The sequence below is a fragment of the Hydra vulgaris genome, chromosome 02 (assembly GCF_038396675.1).
Source record: "Hydra vulgaris chromosome 02, alternate assembly HydraT2T_AEP".
In the NCBI taxonomy this organism is placed as follows: Eukaryota; Metazoa; Cnidaria; class Hydrozoa; order Anthoathecata; family Hydridae; genus Hydra; species Hydra vulgaris.
Window position 1 is genome coordinate 69,721,469 of NC_088921.1, and position 15,972 is coordinate 69,737,440.

The following is a 15,972-nucleotide window of genomic DNA, read 5'->3' on the forward strand; positions in this document are numbered from 1 at the left end:
GTCCAAAAGATGTAGCTGTCCTGAGCTCTAGAAGTCCAAAGGTCAGAAGTAAATGCAACACTTTTTAATTTTGGCGTAATCTCCGTTATTATGCTCTTCATTCCAGCTTGAACTTCTCTTGACCGAATTGAAAGCTTTCTTGAATATGTTGTTCTGTGATGAAGGCTCAGTTTAGGGTTTGCAATGTCAAACAATTTCTTGAAACCTCTTCCTTCGACTGCTGAAAAGGATGCCAGATCAGTGCAAAAGTAATCCAGCATTGCAGAGTCAAACTGTTTTTGAATAGAATTGTCTTTGTCATATTTGGACTTTGTTTCAAGCATTTCGACCATGGTTCATTGTTTCTTCTTAGGAGGAGGAAGAAGAGAGTCGTAAGTTTTTTCAGAATACTCAACGTAATCTTGGCTGTGTTTTTTTTCGAGGTGACGATGAAGTCCGCTTGTGTTTCCATCTTTTGTTTTTAAAGACTTTTTGCACGCCTTGCATTCAGCACCGTCACTTGTTTTTTGAAAATATCTCCAGATTTTGTTTTTTCTTGGTGACATTTTTGATAGTTGAAATGGGGCAAGAATATTTCTTTTCAATATAAACAATATGTGTCAAGTTGAATTCCACTGGTAAACTAATGAAATTAAGTCGAAAGTGCACCATTTTATACAAAAAGTTTTTGTATTTAAAATCTAATTAAAAATTTTTAAAATCTAATTAAAATTTTTTAATTAGATTAAAAAAAAAAATCTAATTAAAAAATCTAATTAAAATCACGGAGTCAAAATATTAATTAATTAAAGAAACAATTTATTAAGCATTTTGTAAATTATAATAATTTTTAATTTGAAAAATAATATAATATTTAAGTTTTGTTCTACTTCTCGCGAGAATTTTCTATTTCTCGTTTCTCACGAGAAGTCCCGTTTCTCACGAGAAACGATAACGAGACGAGATCTCGCTCATGGTTAAATAAGAATGCTTGAAAATAAATTTCTCTTAAAAAAAACTGTAAAATCAAATGTGCTGAAAAATATTGTACTGTGTATTTTATAAAAACTTATAAAAACTCTAGTATTTTCAAAGCAACTTGATATTGTATTAAAACACTCTTTTTTTTTCTTTTTTATAAAAACAAAAATGAAATTATATTATTAATTTTAATAACTAAGATATTATTTATTAATTTGAAATAGCTAAACTAAATCAAGAATTAACTTGGCGCGCCGTGGGAGGAGAAAAAGACTTTTAAATTTCTATTTTCAGAATGGGAAGGGAGGGAAGAAGGGGGGGGGAATTTTTTAAAGTGTAAAAAGCGTTAAATCAAGAATTAACTTGGCGCGCCGTGGGAGGAGAAAAAGACTTTTAAATTTCTATTTTCAGAATGGGAAGGGAGGGAAGAAGGGGGGGGGGATTGTTGAATAAAACACACACAAAAACTTAAATAAAAAAAAATACATTCAAAGTTCAATAATTATTAATAACTTTATTTAGCGAGTCTCAAACAGTTCCTCATACAATTTTTGCTTTCACAATCCACGAAACAGTTATTGATATCATCCCGATACGTCTTATCAATATCATCATTTACAGCTCTGTGTGTCTTGCTTTCTAAGATTTTATTTTTGTGCAAAATTACGAGTGACATTGTTGGACTAAGTATTTTGTCGCTCTTAAAATTAAACAGTAATGTAGTAAAATTTGATAATCAGAAAAAAATTCTTACATTAATTTTTTATAATAATTTATTTTTATTTGATTAAATTATTATTTTTATTTGATTAAATGATTGAAATAACTTAAAATTTTTTTATAGTGTTTTACGTACCTCTTTTTTACCAAGGTTGCTTTTGAAACGTCGTCCTAAACCAAAATTATTGACAGATTGTACCAAAAAAATAACGGAAACAAGTATCTTGATATTCATATTTTTACTTCGAGCACAAGCGTGATGAATGTATAAATTCTAATTTCAGTTCATATTTTTTGAATATATATCATTTAAAAACAAAACCAATTTAGAAATAAAATATTAGAAAAACAATAAAAATCAACGGGAAAGAAAATTTTCACCTGTCGTTAAGGAGATTTTTTATGCCTGGTATTAATAGTTAATCATTGTTTTCAATGAATTATAAAAAGGGTTGTAACTCTCTGTAGGGAGGCAAACATATTTTAAGAAAGGTCCGCAAAGTATAATGTACATGTAAACATAAATATGTATATATACTAATTTATAGGGTTTCTAATTATAAATCTACCCATTCGCTAAAGGGGACTGGCCTAACAAAACTAATTTGTGTTTTTTTCTATTTACATTTATATTATTAATTAAAAAATTACTGGGAGCAAACAACTGGCAACTATTAGTATGTGCTATGTTTATAATACTGTATATAATATAAGTATATACTAATGTTACTAATACAAATAATGAATTATTTTAAACAACCAGTGATATCGTCTAGTAATTAAAAAAATACTTCAAATGTAAAGATGCAAAAAAAAGTTGCATAAAATTTAAAAATTAATTTTTGAAATAAGGTTACCATTAAACAAAAATTTTAAACTTTAATGAAAATTTGGCATCATAATTAACTCCTAAAAGGGAGTAAGACGCCTTTGGTATCACAAACTGTTTCAATCTTTTTCGATAAATGTTTAGCTTAGCAATAAGTTTTTTCTTGATCAAAGTTTGACCATTAAAAGTTTGACCATTGAAAGTTTGACCATTGAAAGAAAATTCTGGATCATTGAAAGAGAGCTTTCATGCACTAAAACTTTCGAATACCTGAATAAGAAAAATACGTCAGGATAGGATTTTGTCTTTAAACATTTTGTTTATTTATTATTTTATTTTTTTTGTGGTTATTAAGGTGCTCCCAGAGGTCCTTACGGTCTTACCACAGAGCACCGCGAAAGAGCATTTAACTAGCCTCCTTTCTTACCAATGTCGCTTATTGGACGATAGCCGGCGCCGAACCTAGGACTTCTTGGTTCTTGGCCACAACTCAAACCACTACGCCACACCTGCACTATAAATAAAATCTTGTTTATTGATAAATGACATATTAAAACTGTTTATTAGAATGCATTGCACACGTAAAGACCAATTATAAACAAAAAAAAAATTTTTAATTCTTTCTTTTACACATTTTCGTAAACCATTTTACAATAAAATAGTTAAATTAAAAAAATTGTTTTACAATAAGAAATAATTAAAATATAAAACAAATTTTGAAGTATTGAAAAAAAAAGAATAAAAAATGTAAAAACACTTTCCTTGAACAAATAAACGAGTTGTTTAACACTTTTAGTTTTTAATTTAATTGACCGATTCGAATATTTAACAACTAAACAATTTTAATTTGTTCTTCAATGTTAATGCAAAAAAAAAAAAGAATTAAAAATTGACATCCAAATGGTAACCCTGTTTTTGCTAAAATATAGAGACGTCTATTTTTGCCCAATGTCCCATCTCACCCTTTTCCCGTGTTGTCTTCAAGCAGCAGTACATAATAATTTAATACTTCTTTTTATATATAATATTTCATTGGTCTTCTTTTTTATATAATATTTCTATGGTTTTCAAACTTTAAATACAAAAATTTCTTTTCTTCAAAATTATTCAAAACCAGTAAAATTTCAAAATCTTGTAACTTTGGTCACTCATGGTCAATCATAGCGCGCTAACAAACGAAACGCCAAACAGTGAGTCAGAAAGATGTAAAACTGCAAAAATTATACAACTATTATATATAAACATGTGATACATCAATACTATTATATTTTGGGTCAAAAAATTTACATTTGCTATTAAAAATAATTATTACGCATTCCTACGCGTACAACGCGCGCTTACGTATGTCTGATTCACGCGCGCAAATTATGATTTGAATAAAAAAATTGGATTCCTTGATCCAAAGTACCGTAAAATAAATTACCACATATTTTTTATATAAATTTTATCTGTGCCTAAGGCGCGTACTACACACGCGAATACTTGTTAGAGCCTTTTAGGCGCACAAAGACTGACTTTAAAAATTTTTTAGACTTTTAAAAAAAATTAGATTCTTCAAACCAAGACACTTACTAATTAAAAAGAAAAGTTAGATTCAAAAAATCAAATACAATTAAATACTATATTAATATTAAAAGATATTAAATACAAAATAAATACTTATCTTTTCTTATTTTTCTTTGTATTTTTTTTTTGAAAACAAGAAAAGAAATCCTAATATTAATAAAAAGGCTTTTTTTCATTATTACGGCATTAAAGGAGATAAAGCTTCATGGATAAGTGTTTTTCCATTTTCAAACTTGTATTTTTTGAAACAAATGTTTGATATTACAGGATCATTTCTAATCAAGAAGTATCGGTACTGGTTTTCCATAACATTCTTTCTAAATATCTTGGCTGTATGGTTCAATCTAGCTTTGCAAATTTCCTTATTCGGAGCTTCTAGTTACTCTTCAGAGTTTGGAATATATATAGTGACCAACTTATGAGATGGTATTGAAAGTTCGGTCAAACTAGCGTGTTCACCTCATGAAACCGTATTTTTTAAAGAAACAAAACTTAAAAAAATGAAATAGAAAGTAAATAAATACAAATTTTTCAATAATTTTCAAAAACTTTTATCAGAAAAAAGTATAAACATATAATATATGAAGTAATAAAAAAAGTAATCAAAACAAAAGCATAAGGAAAATTTTATTAATCATTACTTTAAAAAATTATAAAAATTGATTTTATCAAAGTTTTATTTTTTTTATTTCTTTTTTATTATTATTATTTTCATTCTGATTCACTCCCAACAAGACTGCAAGCAACCACTATAAAGGTGGGAGTTACTTGAAAAAAAGAATAGAGTATAAAGAATAGAGAATACACTCTAAAAAAATCCGTTAAAATATATCAACGGAGTAACTCCGTTGACAGTAAATCCCTTAAACACCGTAAAGTTTACTGATTAAATTGTTACAAAATAAGGGAATAAAACAACGGATTACACCGTTAGCTATTATATAACTGAATAACTTTGTTAAGTTAACGGAGTTCAGGCGTGTAAAAGAGTTTACAATATCAATTTCTTTGAACACTTAATATTTATTTGAAGCTTAAAACTTATTTAATAAGTGTATTGAATTTTAATTATTGAATATTATCATGTGTATTTGAGGTTAGTTATTTTCATTATTAATGTCATCTCTTCATTAAGTTAAAATTTAAGTTACATTAATTAATTAATTGTATAATTTAACGTTTTATACATTTACAGAATGTCTGTGCTAATGTATGGTCTTCTGATCGAATTATTAAGAAGTTAGTTGCCATCAACAGTAGTGATGATTTTGCAGCTAAAGGTGACAATACTATAAAAGCATTTTATAACAAATATGCAATGTTTTAAATGCTCAAATTGTTTTGCAGATTTATTAGATCTTTTTTACCATTTTCGAAATTTTCATAGCTTAGTCACGAGAGGATCTGAATTACACTTTATATTTAATAACTGTTCAAGAGTATTCCTTAGCTTTAGTAAATTAAAAAAGCATTTTGAGCACCATCATTTTTTTGTGCCAGATCAAACTTTAGGCTTCAATAGTAATGGAAATTGTAGTAACAACTTACGAAGTGAGTCACAGGAGATGCATTTGACACAAATTTTCCAAGTGACCCACACGAAGATTGTAATAATGCCATAATTGTTAACTCTAGTTCTATAACAAGAGACGGTATTAAAGTATCTGTTATAAAGTTTGTATCAGAAATAACTTCAAAACCAAACATCACTTTAGCTAATTCGCAGCTTATTATGGAAATTATGTCTGGCCTACTAAATGACGTTGCTGTTTATGCTTCAAAGATAGAAACTTAAGTAATTAAGTTAAAAGTAGCTCCAACTAATGAATTTGTTTATGATGCGATAAATGATGTCAATAGTATGTTTAGTATTTTCAATAAAAATGACACTATATATAAAAGAAACAAATGGCTAAAAGAATATGGGTACTATATTGAGGCAACAGAAATATCACTAGGTATACGTGATAGGTATAGCAACAATACTCAATGGCATTGCAATCAATGCATTCTGTTTTAGTAAAGGGCAAGTGCTATGTTGTGCCTATTGATATCCTACTTGCCAAGATATTGGAACAAGCTTCATCAAGGATTACTTTCCCAGAGTGCACACCAAGCTCACTCCCAAATAAAGTACAAGATTTAATTGATACACATACTTTTCATCATAATTCATTCCTTCAACAACACCAAAAAACATTTTTGTTACACTTTTTTATTGATGCGCTTGAAGTAACAAATAGGCTTGGGAGCCATACATGTGTACATAAACTTGAAGCTTTATACGTGATGATACGCAATATTGCTCCTGAGTATCAGTCTGACTGATCATTTTTTAGTTGGTTTATGGTATGTACTAGATGCACACACAGATAAATACTCATACTTCCAATCCTTCATAGTGTTGTATCTTTATTGCAACAGTTGGAAAGTGAACAGGGTATTGTTGTCAAAGTTAATGGAGTGGAAGAAACTATTCATGCCATTTTTGTTTGATTTCCTGCTGATAATTTAGGAGCACACACTTTGTTTGGCTTCATGGAAAGCTTTAATGCAAAATACTTTTGCCAATTTTGCAAGTTTGCACATTGTGAAATTCAAACTTCATTCAAGGCAGAAACCTTTGAAAGGAGGACTCAAGCAGAATACAAAATGTATTCTACAAATGTAATAACTACAATGCTTCAGAATCTGGGATTAAGCATGATTGTCCTTTCAATTGTTTGTCACAGTTTCACTGCATAGACCAGAGTGCAGTTGACTGCATGCATGATATATTAGAAGTTGATGTACCTTTAAAAATATGGCTTGTTTTGCAATCACTGATAGACAAAAAATATTTTCTACTTGCAAATATCAGCAATGCAATCAATAATTATAACTATTCATTGGGTGACAAAAACAGCAAACTGTGGGAAGTCAATTTAAAAAATTAACTTCCCGGGGTTTGCTGGGTTGTCTTTGTATACAGAATATGTACAAATTGGCATATGTGATACAGTAATTGTAGGCAATTTACAATCAGCAGTATCGAATAGTTTGCGCACAGTTTTATATGTGGGCAATTGTGATGAAATATATGTTGCTCATTCAGTTAGATTTGGCTGTTATGAAATCAAACCGGGTTGTATTTTGTGTCATGACATTGTGGAAAGTCATCCTCAGTTTGGAGAGCTAAAGTGCATTGTTTCTCTAGCAAAACAAATATATTTTGTATGCTATCTATTTGAAACATTGCATTTTCATGAACATTTTCATTCTTTTGAAGTTAAAAAATCCAAATACACTGCTTGTTTTACATACAAATCAGCTCAAGGATTAAAATAACATACAATCTTAAGAACTATCATCCATACAATGTCATATGTATTGCCGGAGAAGAAAAATTTAAATTAGAAATATTGATTTTTTTTTCATTTATGCGTTAAAAACTGAAAAATATACAAATCTTAATAATTATTAAATATGTATAATTGTTTAATTGTATATGAAGTTGGTACTGTGTATTCATATATATTCACTTTAACTAGTCTGCATTTTTGTTGTGTATATAAAAAGCTAAATGACTCTGTATTGTTTTTCCAGAGCGTTGCAAGTTTGGTTTGACATCAGATAAAGTTGTTGGCTTTGTCTATGAAAATGATGGCACAGAGGTTGATGAAGTTGATTTTGAAATAATAAAGCATTTAGCAGAATCAAACACAATTCTCATTCTCTTTATAGATGGTCAGCAGTGAACTAATGCTAGTTTGGTAAATTAATTTAAATTACAACTAAAGACGGCTATTCAGTAGCTGTTTTTAGTTGTAATTTTTACTTGCTTTTATATAATTGCAATTGACTTGATTTTTAAGTAATAATTTTTGAAGTAATAACTTTACTTTACTTGCTTTTTTAGCAATAAAAGTTTTCAAGGTTTTGTGAACAGTAATTTTTTAATGAACAGCAATATCATATATTACTTTATAGAGTACTTGCCAATATACTGAAGAGGTTGATTCTTGTAAAGTTTCTATCTCTACTTGACAGCAAAAGATTTTGGTGGCAGCAGTGCTAAGTGAGGTACTTGTACTTCTAGCATGCATTTTTTATGGTTTTACTAATCATCATGGCTTCCTGGAGAGAGGATTGGAAAATGCTAGAAGAAAGTTACCTGGTGTTTATTAAAATTGTTTAAATTAATTGAATATAAATTTTACTGTAGATGCCTACCAACTTTTTTTTATATTACCAACTTGCATTGTATTTCCCTTGTTGTGTGTCATTGGGTTGTAATTTCTCCATTGTATATCTCCATTGCAAATAATTTATTTTAGTAACTAAAAGTTTATTTGAATCATCGTCTTATTTTGTGTCATACAAGCGGCTACATTTACTAACTTTATTTTCTTTTGTATACTAGGATCACAAAAAAAGTTTGTTTGGTCTTGTAAAAGGGGACAAAACTCAACTCATTGTGATGCAACTCAACTGGCAGATCCTGAACTGGCAGAACTGTCTCAACCAGCAGGTCATTCAGTAGAGCTTCAAAATCCTGAAGGGTGCCCTGTGGATTCATGTCTTGCATATTATGTTTAGGTTATTTAATTTATCATTTTTGTAAAGTTGTTGTAAAAACCTATATTTTGTTATAAAAAACATATAAGTTATAAAGATCTATATTTTACTAATATAGGTCTTTCAAAATTATTCATAAAGAATTTTTTATAAACTTGTTTATAATTTTAATATCTACGTTGTTGCTCTGTGTTTTTTATATTTAATTTAATTTTAAGAATGAGCAACCTCGATGAAATTTAAAAGCTTGATTCATTATCTTCTGCATGTGTAAAAGAAATTAAAGCTTCTACAAAGTTAACGTTTTGTTTTCGACAAAATTGGGTTCATTCATCAGATCAACCTTCATTATCCCGACTAATGCTTAAATTTCCGAAATTCCGGATTATTCCGAGCTGGTATTTTGTTGTCAATATTATCTATTATGTGACTCTTATTATCAGATATCAATCTTTAGTGTATAATGTTCATACTTTTGTATAAGTGATTACAAAATAATTGTACAGAGTTTGGTAAAAAATGATTTATTATAGCAATTATATTGATAAGATTAATACAGTTTTAGGCATTGTATTTAATAGTAGCATATTTATTTGTTGATTGATCTGGAATTTCATTTAAAATATTCAGACTGCATGGTTGATATCCTCAAAACCTTTAATCAGGTAGCAAAAATTACAATTTATAAATATATAAATAAAATTTATAATAATATTGTAACGGATATAACAATTAGTTTCATTGCAAATTTAGGCTGAGCATGGATTGCAAGATGTTGCAGAAAGGTTGGAGTCCCCTTATCCGGTGATATTAAAACAGGGGGTCGAGGGAGAAAAAATTCTCTCTATAAAGATTGCAACTGAAAAAATTTTGCTTGAAGCCGGCACATCTATCGTAGAAGGCATCGACCGTTTATTCAAGCTTTTTTGGTGCTTTAACATCGAATACCAGCCATCAACTATCATGTTTTGGCAGTTTCTGCGAAATATTTATGGGCTGCAGTACGGTTCGTTGTCTAATGGAGTGGCTGAGCTGCGATCAACACTCGCTAAATATGTTTAATTTTTACTTAAATGTCTTTTACTTATCATAATATACATGAAGGTTTACAATTTTGTGTTATTTTTTATTTATTTCTACAAAAGGTTTTATTGCTGTTGACGCCGTCTAAAACCCTAGCAATTAATTAACCGTCTAAACACCGTATAAAATATGTAGAACTGTTTTATTTCAGCTATTTCTCGAGATAAACAAAATAGTTTTTCATACATTACGGATTATTTTGTTACTTCAACAAACTATCCGTTAAATTTACGGATTCATTTGTTACTTTTGAGTAACGGATTGAATCCTTTAAATTATTACTCCGTTAAATTATTACTCCGTTAAATTAACGGAAAACTCCGTTGGTGCTATATTGAGTAGTCCGTAACATACTCCGTTATTTTTAACGGTTTTTTTTTAGAGTGTAGAGTAAAAAAAGAATAGATTAAAAAGTATAGAGCAAGGAAACGGTTGAAAGAAAATTAAAAAAAGTTGAAGGTTGTATGAGTCAGGAAAACATGAAGTTGGGAGAGAGTTCCAAAGGGTTGAGGTGCTGGTAAAAAAATTAGATTAATAAAATTTTTTAGAGCATGCAGGGACAGATACAGTAAAAGAATGAGACTTTGCTAAATGATGAGTCAAGCGAGATTTAGTTTTAGTAGATGAAACTAGAGATGATAGCTCCTTTGAGCAGCGACCATGATATTTGTAGAAAAAAGAAAGAGATGCAACTTTACAACGATGGGAAAGAGGCTCAAGCTTAGTAGATAGACCTGGTGCAACTACGTTTACTATGCATTTTTGGACCTTGTCTAGAAGAGAAAGAGCATCATTAGAAAAACCAGCTCAAATATGATAACAGTATTCTATACAGGAGAGAATAAGGGGTTTGTAGAGGTAGAGAATGGAATCAGGAGAGAGCAAATGACGAGCACGATAAGAGAAGCAACCATTGAAGATGCTAATTTAGCAATCAATTGCATATATGGCATTCATGAAAGGTCAGTAATAAACGATAATCCAAGAATTCGTAAAAAAGTGGATTCAGTGAGAGGGTGTCATTCATTAATATAAGAATGTTTACAGTACTGCAATAGCTGTTTGCTGTAAATAACTAAGTTTTGTTGGAGTTAAAATTTACAAACCACTGTAAGCCCCGATTAATAACAGAAGTGAGATCAGATTCTGATCGGCTGCTGAACAACTTTGTAAGACTATTACAGAAATGTTGTCTGGACCACAAGCTGTAGAAGAATTTAATCGAGATATGACTGTAACCACGAAAGCTGGAGTGATTTGCATTTTTAAAAATGGGTTAACCTGTTTAATTAATAGAAGGAAGAGAATGGCCATAAGATTCGAGAGTTGAATTAAAAGAAAATTTCTTTGCAAATAGTTCTGCCTTGTTGAGAGAGGTAATAAGATCAGTCCCATGAATGAGAAATGGAATTTTAGACCTACCTTAGTTAACGACGCTGTTGAAGATTTTTCAAAAGTCTCTAGAGCTTAATTTCTGAGATAAGATACGAGATTTAGTGAACGGAGCTTAGCATAAGCCCATCCTTCAAGCTTGTTATTGGTTAGAATAACTTTTTTTTTCTTTCGTGATTGTTACTTCTCAATACAATATTACAGTAAGAACAATGGGTTAGAATAACTTAATACTAAAACTATTGGTAAAATATTTAGTGCGAAGTTTACATGATAAGATGAATATTATATTTGAATAAAATAAATGACACAATTTAAAGTCGTAAATTCAAATTTACTAACCGAATTAAATTTACAGAACTTAACTTACAGACCGGATTTTAATTTTCATTTTTAAATACTTTTCTTTCCAATATCTAGTGTGTGGAACAAAATTTAATAAGGTATATAATATACTATAAATAAATTGAGTAGATCTATTAATAAAATTTACTAAACTTATGTTTTTATACTTTTTTAATTTAGATTACAAATTTAAATTAAGTTTTTATTTAAATATTATATAAGTGGTGCTCAGACTCTTTGATAAAATTAAATAATTTTCAATTGAATTGATTTGATTTTTACTCAATATTTGTTGTGTTAAGTTGTGTTGCACCTACTGATGACAAAACAATATATTTCGATAGAAATTTTATTCAGGGTGTAATAATAAAAAGTTTTTCTGAAAAAACTATATAAGATAATGATAGCGCTGTAGACTCCAAAAGTGATGAGTCCAAACTACACAGAGTTTGTAACTATAACAGCTGTAACACACAACATGCAAACATAATAAAAGTTTGTATTTAAAAATCCATCTAATTTATTTTTGAAATAATTTATTCTGACTGCGTCTTGACTGCGACTTGTTTAAGATAGTTCAAGCCGTTAACCATTGGGTGAAAATTTTTATATTTACAAAACGTTTTATATTTTCTTTAAAATGCCTTTTTACTTTACTATTGTGGCCTCTAGTTGTGTAGTCGTTATCTAGCATTTCGGGTTTTGTGGGAAAATTTTTGATATAATATCTTTTCTAATTTCTAAAATTTGTATAAGGTCAACTCTTCTTCTTCTGTTGTTCAGCGAAAATAAACCCAAATTTTTAAGTTTAATAACTTTATAACTGTATCCTTTTAAACTTTTAATTCTTGAAGTTTTCTGTTAGATATATGTATGTGTGTGTATATATATATATATATATATATATATATATATATATATATATATATATATATATATATATATATAAATATATATATACACACATATATCTAACAGAAATTGAAGTAATTGGTTGTATATACGTTTTATATTTGTTGTTTGTATATATGTTTTATTTTTGTTGGTTGTATATACGTTTTATATTTGTTGTTTGTATATATGTTGTATTTTTGTTGGTTGTATATACGTTTTATATTTGTTGGTTGTATATACGTTTTATTTTTGTTGGTTGTACATATGTTTTATATTTGTTGGTTGTATATACGTTTTATTTTTATTGGTTGTATATACGTTTTATATTTAATGTTTGTATATATGTTTTATTTTTGTTGGTTGTATATACGTTTTATATTTGTTGGTTGTACATATGTTTTATATTTGTTGGTTGTATATACGTTTTATTTTTGTTGGTTGTATATACGTTTTATATTTGTTGGTTGTATATACGTTTTATTTTTGTTGGTTGTATATAGGTTTTATTTTTGTTGGTTGTATATACGTTTTATATTTGTTGTTTGTGTATATGTTTTATTTTTGTTGGTTGTATATACGTTTTATATTTGTTGGTTGTATATACGTTTTATTTTTGTTGGTTGTACATATGTTTTATATTTGTTGGTTGTATATACGTTTTATTTTTATTGGTTGTATATACGTTTTATATTTAATGTTTGTATATATGTTTTATTTTTGTTGGTTGTATATACGTTTTATATTTGTTGGTTGTACATATGTTTTATATTTGTTGGTTGTATATACGTTTTATTTTTGTTGGTTGTATATACGTTTTATATTTGTTGGTTGTATATACGTTTTATTTTTGTTGGTTGTATATAGGTTTTATTTTTGTTGGTTGTATATACGTTTTATATTTGTTGTTTGTGTATATGTTTTATTTTTGTTGGTTGTATATACGTTTTATATTTGTTGGTTGTACATATGTTTTATATTTGTTGGTTGTATATACGTTTTATTTTTGTTGGTTGTATATACGTTTTATATTTGTTGTTTGTATATATGTTGTATTTTTGTTGGTTGTATATACGTTTTATATTTGTTGGTTGTATATACGTTTTATTTTTGTTGGTTGTACATATGTTTTATATTTGTTGGTTGTATATACGTTTTATTTTTATTGGTTGTATATACGTTTTATATTTAATGTTTGTATATATGTTTTATTTTTGTTGGTTGTACATATGTTTTATTTTTGTTGGTTGTACATATGTTTTATTTTTGTTGGTTGTATATACGTTTTATATTTGTTGGTTGTATATATGTTTTATTTTTGTTGGTTGTATATACGTTTTATTTTTGTTGATTGTATATATGTTTTATTTTTGTTGGTTGTATATATGTTTTATTTTTGTTGGTTGTATATATGTTTTATTTTTGTTGATTGTATATATGTTTTATTTTTGTTGGTTGTATATATGTTTTATTTTTGTTGGGTGTATATATGTTTTATTTTTGTTGGTTGTATATACGTTTTATATTTGTTGGTTGTACATATGTTTTATATTTGTTGGTTGTATATACGTTTTATTTTTGTTGGTTGTACATACGTTTTATATTTGTTGGTTGTACATATGTTTTATATTTGTTAGTTGTATATACGTTTTATATTTGTTGGTTGTAAATATGTTTTATTTTTGTTGGTTGTACATATGTTTTATTTTTGTTGGTTGTACATATGTTTTATTTTTGTTGGTTGTATATACGTTTTATATTTGTTGGTTGTACATATGTTTTATATTTGTTAGTTGTATATACGTTTTATATTTGTTGGTTGTAAATATGTTTTATTTTTGTTGGTTGTACATATGTTTTATTTTTGTTGGTTGTATATACGTTTTATATTTGTTGGTTGTATATATGTTTTATTTTTGTTGGTTGTATATATGTTTTATTTTTGTTGGGTGTATATATGTTTTATTTTTGTTGGTTGTATATATGTTTTATTTTTGTTGGTTGTATATATGTTTTATTTTTGTTGGTTGTATATATGTTTTACTTTTTTTGGTTGTATATATGTTTTATTTTTGTTGGTTGTATATATGTTTTATTTTTGTTGGTTGTATATATGTTTTATTTTTGTTGGTTGTATATATGTTTTATTTTTGTTGGTTGTATATATGTTTTATTTTAGTTGGTTGTATATATGTTTTATTTTTGTTTGTTGTATATATGTTTTATTTTTGTTGGTTGTATATATGTTTTATTTTTGTTGGTTGTATATACGTTTTATATTTGTTGTTTGTATATATGTTTTATTTTTGTTGGTTGTATATACGTTTTATATTTGTTGGTTGTACATATGTTTTATATTTGTTGGTTGTATATACGTTTTATTTTTGTTGGTTGTATATACGTTTTATATTTGTTGTTTGTATATATGTTTTATTTTTGTTGGTTGTATATACGTTTTATATTTGTTGGTTGTATATACGTTTTATTTTTGTTGGTTGTACATATGTTTTATATTTGTTGGTTGTATATACGTTTTATTTTTATTGGTTGTATATACGTTTTATATTTAATGTTTGTATATATGTTTTATTTTTGTTGGTTGTACATATGTTTTATATTTGTTAGTTGTATATACGTTTTATATTTGTTGGTTGTAAATATGTTTTATTTTTGTTGGTTGTACATATGTTTTATTTTTGTTGGTTGTACATATGTTTTATTTTTGTTGGTTGTGTATACGTTTTATATTTGTTGGTTGTATATATGTTTTATTTTTGTTGGTTGTATATACGTTTTATTTTTGTTGGTTGTATATATGTTTTATTTTTGTTGGTTGTATATATGTTTTATTTTTGTTGGTTGTATATATGTTTTATTTTTTTGGTTGTATATATGTTTTATTTTTGTTGGTTGTATATATGTTTTATTTTTGTTGGTTGTATATATGTTTTATTTTTGTTTGTTGTATATATGTTTTATTTTTGTTGGTTGTATATATGTTTTATTTTTGTTGGTTGTATATATGTTTTATTTTTGTTGGTTGTATATATGTTTTATTTTTGTTGGTTGTATATATGTTTTATTTTTGTTGGTTGTATATATGTTTTATTTTTGTTGGTTGTATATATGTTTTTTTTTATAACTTTTGTTGTTTTAATAACTTTTTTTTTCAGTTGAAAAAACTTTTTTTTCAGTTCAGAAAAAAAAAAGTTGAATAAGAAGCCTTTTAGTACACTTTACTGTATCCTATCTCAAATAGCAAAAGGAACCAAAAGATTTGATGAGAAATGAAGATAAACATTTTAAAACTAAAATAAATAGTCTGATCAAGTTTGAGGTAATGATAGTAGTAGCAGATAATTAAACCTAAAAAAATTACTTTCTAGTTCAAACTACGTTTAACCATGTTTGATGGTAATGTGATGAATGCACTCACTAAAACTCTATTCTCCTGAATTGATGGCTTAAATCTTTTGAGTATATTATGCATTTGGAATACTAGATGAAAAAATATAAAGAAGATAAAAGTTTAAAAAGGACTCAAGTCTTTTATTGTTGAAATACTCAAACAGTGTTTTAGGTATTTCAACAATAAAAGACTTGAGTCCTTTTTAAATCATTGATGCCAT

At 27.3% G+C, this 15,972-nt stretch overlaps 2 long non-coding RNA genes across 2 annotated transcripts; one reads left to right on the forward strand and one right to left on the reverse strand.

Annotated features, from left to right (window-relative positions):
* Positions 1-1,430: 1,430 nt before the first annotated feature.
* LOC124812699 (uncharacterized) lies at positions 1,431-2,153 on the reverse strand. The gene is made up of 2 exons (XR_010636409.1): positions 1,817-2,153; positions 1,431-1,660 (listed from the first exon to the last, which is right to left on the reverse strand). It is a non-coding gene; the product is annotated as an uncharacterized LOC124812699 (long non-coding RNA).
* Positions 2,154-4,994: 2,841 nt separating this feature from the next.
* Positions 4,995-9,744, forward strand: LOC136077139 (uncharacterized). The gene is made up of 7 exons (XR_010636858.1): positions 4,995-5,171; positions 5,271-5,355; positions 7,661-7,827; positions 8,045-8,231; positions 8,478-8,653; positions 8,851-9,297; positions 9,386-9,744. It is a non-coding gene; the product is annotated as an uncharacterized LOC136077139 (long non-coding RNA).
* Positions 9,745-15,972: the final 6,228 nt, after the last annotated feature.